The following is a 6,160-nucleotide window of genomic DNA, read 5'->3' as shown; positions in this document are numbered from 1 at the left end:
CATTTGGATTTATATCTTGAACTGGCAGACTTGGACATGGTAAAAATTTGAACAGCCGACACACAGGAATGGAAACACATTGTTCCACAAACATCACACCAAGCACTCTAGTGTATTCTCTCCACACCGTCCAGTAGCCACTTCTGTTTCTCTTTGACTCCGGTTTTCTACACAGTGCCTCCCAAACCATAGTAACTGTGGGGACAGGATGATGGTAAGCTCCAGATGATGGTGGCCCAGGGGCTTTGGTCATGTTCCCCTAATCCTGCTTCTGTTCCTCCCCTCCACATCTCAGAACTATCACCTGTTCTTCTTCATCTTTGTATTCTTGCCACTTACCAGATCTCAGTGTTTGAGAGAACTTGAAGGCCAGTCACAGTCACAGAATAATTGTGATCAGATCGCAACAGGAATAAAGTGTTACATCAATAAATATCATATTTGTTATAGAAAGTGAAAGTGAAAGTTGCTCAGTTGTGTCTGACTCTTTGTGTCCCTATGGACTATACAGTCCATGGAATTCTCCAGGCTGGAATGCTGGAGTGGGTAGCCTTTCCCTTCTCCAGGGGATAGTCTCAACCCAGGGATCGAACCCAGGTCTCCCACATTGTGGGAAGATTCTTTACCAGCTGAGCCACAAGGGAAACCCAAGAATACTGGAGTGGGTAGCCTACCCCTTCTTCAGCAGATCTTTCTGACCCAGGAATCAAACTGGGATCTCTTGCCTTGCAGGCAGATTCTTTACCAACTGAACTAGAAGGGGTTGAAAATAATGTATAGGAAATGCTCAGATTCACAAGCGTTCAAGGAGCTCTTCTTAGGTTACGTGCACTCTAACATCTGCTGGATGTTCATCCATTCCATCTTCAATCAGAAAAATTTCTTCCAAGTCCTGGAGCAAGTACACCTATTGTTCTGATAACTAGGAAAGTCTTCTCAATATAGTGTTCATGATTTCCACCTACAAATTCAGATGAATAAGAAAAAAACACAGTTATTCGTTCTACTTCAAATTGATCTTTCTTGGAAAATTGTAGCTGAAGAACATACTCTAGTCTAGATACAGAACCAAGACTTGGGAGTACCCTCATCATCAGGGACTAGCTCCACAGCATTGCCCCCAGTCCTTTGTGCATTCAGATCCAGCTGCCTGCATGGTGATCAGCTCAACTCCGGAGGGAAAAGAGAGGGTTACTGCTTTGAGGTCTTGATGTCTAATTGTTGATACAAAACAGAAACAAACAAAAAAAAAGCTTAACATAATGGCCTATTGTGGATGGAGGACATCTTGGATCTGTGCTGGGAGAAAAGACCTCCACATAAGAAGACCTTTTGCTTATTCTCCAGACCACAGAGAGTCTCTGTCAGACAGTATCTGTAAAATTTCACACGTGAATTTTGGCATTCACAGTAGAAACAGATATCAAGGACTATTGCTCAAATGCACAGAAATTCAGGGTCATTTATCTTACTTATTATTTGGTCACAAACTTTTGAAATTGCTTCTAATCAAGTCTATGTTCCTTATCTCTAAAACATCTTTAGTTCTCTCTTACAAGGAAGAACCCTGACCTCATGGTTACACAACATGTCTAAGGTACCCAACACAACTGGTGGATCCAAGGGAGACAGCTCATTCATTACTCACCACCCAGCAAACACCAGATTTACTGTCACACGTATGCAACATAATAAAAAAGAGATGTCCCGAGGACTCGGGACAATGGTTGTCTCTGTGGAGCTAGTCCCCAATGATGGGGTACTCCCAAGTCTTGGTTTTGTATCAAGAATAGAGTATGTTCTTCAGCTACCATTTTCCAAGAAAGATCAATTCCAAGAAGTACGAATAACTGTGTTTTTCTTTTCTGTACCTCAGCATTTATTTGCCACAGAAACTGTATATTCTACAGAAAATGAGAATCAGATATTTTGATTTTCTATCTCTTCAGAAAGTAATTAAAATTACAACTACTGTCCCTTCACAAAGCATGGAAAACTGCTCTCCTCATACCTTAGATCCGTGAAGCAGAAAAAAAAAAATAAACAAAAATAATTTTAATCACAGACACACTGGAGCAGAAATGTTGTGTTGATGGAGCAACAGCACCAATTATATTACCCAATAGTTTGAGTGATTGTTGTTTTCCTGGCAGCAGTCTCAACGACTCAAACACCCTATGAAGTAAGTTCAACTATTAGCTCATTTTACAGATAAAGAAACCACAGAGGTTATTGACTTGTCCAAAGCCACATGGAAGGTGATTGTTTTTATGTTTGTAAACCTGAAGAGGCACTGTATTATATAAATGGTTATAAATTTCCCCTCCTTTTCTACTTCTTGCTTCCCCCCTTATCTGATAACAGTGTGGATAAGGTGGATAATTTTGAGAAGGGGCAAGGGGAACATTGGCAGAAATTTTCTTGCCTTACATTTGAACTTTATAGAAAATGGGCAGCTACTTGGAAGAAGGGAGACGGCTCAAGCTCTGACTTTCCAAGTTTGCCCAAGGGCACCTCATGGTTAAGGTGTGCACACCCATTCCAGCAGCACATCTGGATTGACACTGCAAGTTGAGCAAGATGGGCTTGGCGTTTGACACATATGTGCATCATGCCAGATATAACTCCACTCTTCTCCCAATGGACCACCTGCACCAGCATTTAATGACCCTATGGAGAGTCACCATGTCCGGCGAAGAAGTTATAGAGAACTAGGTGGTCCTAGTGTCTCCCTCCTATGGAGGACGGTCAGAATTTGTCCCATGATCTCAGTTATAGAGACTACAAATGGATGTGGGTAGGGTAAAGAATGCATTCGTTGGTGTCCCACAGTCTGACCTTCCCTTGTGTGCTCTCTGATCCTGGAAGTTGTTTGGATTGCAGCTGATGACTTTTCTTCTCTGGTCAGTCCTCTGAGTATTCAGCTCCCTTGCCTCTGTATCACTGAAGTTACTCATTCAAATGGCAGGTGTCTGGTTAGAATGTTGTGGAATTTTAATATCCAGACACACTCACCAGCTATTACAGGGTTGCTGGTAGCGGTTTGGGGCTGCCCAATTCTCTCTTTGTAAGGAAGTTAACATTCCCTAATGTAATGCTATTTTCTAACCTTTGTCCTGTTCTAGCCTTTGGCTCAGTCATATTGTGTTATGTCAAGAATCATGAAGAATATAAGATTTCAACCTAATTTGTGAGCTAACAAATAAGCTTGCCCTGGTTTCACAGATGCTGGTAAAGGAAAGAATGTTTATTATTCATAACAAATGCTGTAGCCAAATAAGAGTACCAGCTTTGTTGAGCCATAATTGACATATTTTCCAGCTTTGTTGAGCCATAATTGACATAGAACATTGTATAGGATTAAGGTTTACAGGGTAATGAGTTCGTGTACAGAGTATATTACAGAAATGTTCTCCACAACAAGGTGTGTTGTGCTAGTTCCTTGGGTTCCCATTTCTAAAGTTGGAGTGAAGGTACCAGGTGATGCCTGAATATTCAGTGAGTTGAGGGACAGGAAAAAAACCTTGCCTCTAGGGATCCTGGGTCAATGACAGTATGCTCTCAGCATCCCTCCTTTTCTCATGAGGGAGAGGTTTTTTTTTACGTTACTGCGCAGCAAACATGCCCTCCATGTCTCTGCAGGGAGCCACTGTCTCTATATTGCAAGGATGTTCACTGTACAAATGTCTTGAAAACTTAGTGTGGGATGAAATGTGGTCAGAGTCTCTGCTTATCAGGTGCACAGAAATGTGAGAAACTGCAGGGTTATCTCTCAAGGGGAACTCTCCCACTCCTAACAGCTACATACTTCTGATTTTATCCATAGTCTTTATCCTCCACTAGACTATCAAGTCATTTAAAAATTTTATTTCCTATTTTCATTACTTGTGGATAAAAGTGTCTGGGCACATAAAATATTTTCAATAAAGTTTTGCCGTATGAATCTATGAATGAGTGGCAAAATATGCAAGAACTAATCAAAATGCTAAAGCAAACCCAAATGATGAAAGAATAAAGTAAATTAAGACAACACACTACTCAAAACAAGCAAAATATAATACTGGATTTTGAAAATAATATTTGAGAGCTTCAGAAGATACTTAAGTCAAAAGGAAAGCATACAGTTTGCATGTTGCAGATTATCTGATTTGTAAATAAAATACAAATTCACACATTTGTAAAGGAAAATCACGACAAAAAATATGTACCAAATGTTAAAATTTTTCTAACAGGCTAATTGGGCTTCCCGTGTGGCTCAGATGGTAAGGAATATGTCTGCAATGCAGGAGACCCAGGTTTTATCCCTGGGTTGGGAAGATACCCTGGAGAAGGGTATGGCAACCCACTCCAGTATTCTTGCCTGGAGAATCCCAAGAACAGAGGAGCCTGGTGGGCTACAGTCCATGGGGTCGCAAAGAGTTGGACACGACTGAGTGACTAAGCACAAGCACAACAGGCTAATTATAGGTTATATTTATTCTCTAACCTCTCCTTTCTTCCCCTAAATTCTGTAATTTGTATGTATGATTTTAATGAGCAGGAAAGCAAACATTCTTGTCTTTTTCACTGAAATATAGTTGACAAAATATTATATTATTTCAGATGTACAACTGAGTGATTCATTATTTTATAGATTATACTCCATTTAGGGTTATTATACATTATTGGATCTATTTCCTAGTATCCTAGGTTGTAGGTTTTTCCCTTTCAGCACTTTAGAAACATCATGCCACACTGTTGTGCCTAATTTCTGCAGAATAATCAGCCAACAGCCTGGTGTCTTTTTCCTCGTATGTGACTCATCATTTTTCTCTTGCTGCCTTTAGAATCCTCTCTTTATCTTTAACTTCTGCCTTTTTAATTTTGATGTGTCTTGGTGTGGGCCTCTTTGGTTTTATCTTATTTGGGGTCCTCTGTGCATCTTGCACCTGGATAGCTTTTCCCTTCTGCAGGTTCAGAATATTTTTAGCCATAATTTCATCAAATGCCTTTTCTGCCCTTCTCTCTCTCTCTTTCTTCTAGGACTCTTATCATGAGGATGTTAGTACACCTGATGCTGTCCAAGAGGCTTTTTAAACTGTTCTCTTTTTTAAAGTTTGTTTCCCTTTTTGCTGTTTTTAATGCTAACGCATGATTCACATAAATCTGTCTTCCAGGTCACTTATAAATTTTTCTGTATCACCTAATCTGCTATTAATTCCTTCTAGAGTGTTTTTTTAATCTGAGTTATTGCGTTATTCAGTTCTGACTGGTTATTTTTTAAAATATTTTTTAGTTACTTGTTAACAGTCTCACTGTATTCATTTACTCTTTTCCCTAGTTCAGTTAGCATTCTTATTACTGACACTTTGAATTCTGGTAAAGTACTTTGGTAAGCAATGCATCTGTTTCATTAGTTGATTTTTCAGGTGTTATTTTCTTATTTTTTCATTTGAGACGAATTCCTCTGTCTTTTCAATTTGTTTAACTTTCTCCATTTCCACGAAACTAGTTATCCGTCCATGTCTTGCAGGTGTGTCCTTGTATGGGCACTACCCACTCTGCCCAGCATGGGTGGCCCTCGCCCCAGGGGGCGTGAACCGGATCCAGAGGCGCTGAGGGGGCATCTGTGGGCTGGAGGCACACAGGCTGCCCAGTAAATCAGCCCGAGTCTGAGCAGTGTTCTGCCGCCCCCTCAGCCTGTTCCAGGAGCAGGAGTGGGTGTGTGTCTCAGGAGAGGAGTCAGGTTCCCAGGCCTCCTGTGGGTCCCCCTGGGTTCACAGCAGCTGTGGGGCTGCGACCTCATGGGGTCGTCCCAGGGCTGTGGTGCCCAGTACATGGTGTTCACAGGTCTCTCCAGGGAGGACCTCTGAGCCCTTGTTCCTCCTTCTCGTCTGGGGCCCTCCCGGGGGCTCAGTCCTGATCTGACGGCTTCTCTTCCCTTCCCACCCAGCTTCATGTGGACAGTTCTTTACAGCCCTGGTGTGGACAAGGCTTTCTGCTGGTGTTGTGTGTTTTCAGGAGATGGAGCCCTGATGTGCTCCTGGGGAAGCTGAGCTCAGCATCCTACCTGGAGCTCCTCCCCAGGACAGTGTGTGACACTCACTGTGTGCTAAGTGTGGCTCCTGTGACTGTTCAGGAAGAGTCGGTGCCAATTTATTTTCTTCCTTTCCTGGACCAT

This window comes from Bos indicus x Bos taurus, chromosome 13 (assembly GCF_003369695.1).
Source record: "Bos indicus x Bos taurus breed Angus x Brahman F1 hybrid chromosome 13, Bos_hybrid_MaternalHap_v2.0, whole genome shotgun sequence".
In the NCBI taxonomy this organism is placed as follows: Eukaryota; Metazoa; Chordata; class Mammalia; order Artiodactyla; family Bovidae; genus Bos; species Bos indicus x Bos taurus.
This window is presented reverse-complemented; position numbering follows the sequence as displayed.